Genomic DNA, 1532 nt, shown 5'->3' with positions numbered 1-1532 from the left:
TGCTAGCTCTGCTCAGCCTTGGGCACTTACACCATCACTTCTTCAGCATTGCTCAGAGTGTGGCAATGATGTCTTCCTGGGGCAGCAACTCTCCTGGTGCACAATCAGTGCAGTTTACAATGTAAAGGTGTAGAGTGAGGCCCGTGACAGCTTGAGGGATTGCGTGGGCCTTTATCAGCCAGACCCTATCTGAGCACAAACACAAAACTGTTGTTGGCAGACAATTTTCATAAATTGCTTTGCTGAGCAAACACAAAACTGTTGTTGGCAGACAACTTTCATAAATTGCTTTGCTGAATGCCAGCTTTGCTTTATAGCACATTGTCACATGCCAGTGCTGACACTTGTGGCAGAACTTGCTTGTGCAGTATGGCAGGCTTGTCCTGCTAGTAGCTTTTTCTGCATGTTTTTTTTTCCTAGAAAAGTCCTTATGGTCCAAACTGCAGCCATGTTATCAGGTTTTGCCCTTGATGCATGGGTGAGAGGAGCTGTGCTGCATAGCATGTGCTGCCAGAACCATGAAAAAACAGAGTGAAACAGAATGAATGCTTTAAATGTACCCATATTTTTGTGAAGTATTTTCTGCTGCTGGACTTCTAACATCCAAGTTCTTCTATAGCAGCATCTGTTACTCAGAGGCAAAATTTGCTGCAAACTTACCAGAGTTAACAGTAACCAGAGGCCAAGTGAGATTAAACTAGCCTTCTTTTTATTGTTTACCCTTCTTGGCCATTTTCTGTGCTAGATGTTTGCCCAATGTCATGCCAACATAGCTAGGAAGAGAATTTGTCCTGCTACTATCACATGTAGTCAGACAAGGGTTGTAGCCACTATGATGTTAAACTGAGTCACAATGTAAATGATTGTGGCATGTGTGACTAAAGAAAGAAGCAAATGGAAGAAAAGAAACGTCATTCATCAAGACTAACACTGAGCAAGAACAGCGAGAAGCAATGAAGTGACTGTAGGAACTTCAAAGCACATAGAAATGTCTCTGTGGATTCCCTTTTTCCCTGTAGATTGGGAAGTGGAAAATGGGTAATCAACAAAACCCACATCACCTCCTCATGATATGGCCTAGGGAGAAAGCTTGTAAGGCACTTGAGTAAAAAAATAATGCATGAAGCCCAATGTGGTAGCTGCAAGCTGTGGATCTCCCTGGGCTACCCCAGGCATCTGGAGGGCATTGGGGCAAGGAGCTCCTGGTCAGCAGCTGGTGCAGGTGAACACTTGGATCTGGGCTGTGCAGCCTCACTGTCTTTTGGCCTATTATGATGTCCCTGCCAACTCTTGCAGCTGCAAGAGGTCAAGAAAAGCACACTAATTCCTGAGGTATGTGGGAGGGTTTTTATCATGGTTTATGCCACCGTGTGTGGCTCATGGTTTCCCTGGCCAAGCAGGCAGCAAGGAAATCCAGCACTTCCTTTCAATACATGCCAGAAGACCTGCTCCCAGGTACTGTAGATGCTGGGTGAGAGCAGGAGCAATTGGCTCTCACTACAAGCAAGCACAGCAAGTGTTGCATGAAAGTG

This window comes from Acanthisitta chloris, unplaced genomic scaffold (assembly GCF_000695815.1).
Source record: "Acanthisitta chloris isolate BGI_N310 unplaced genomic scaffold, ASM69581v1 scaffold16822, whole genome shotgun sequence".
Taxonomy (NCBI): Eukaryota; Metazoa; Chordata; class Aves; order Passeriformes; family Acanthisittidae; genus Acanthisitta; species Acanthisitta chloris.
This window is presented reverse-complemented; position numbering follows the sequence as displayed.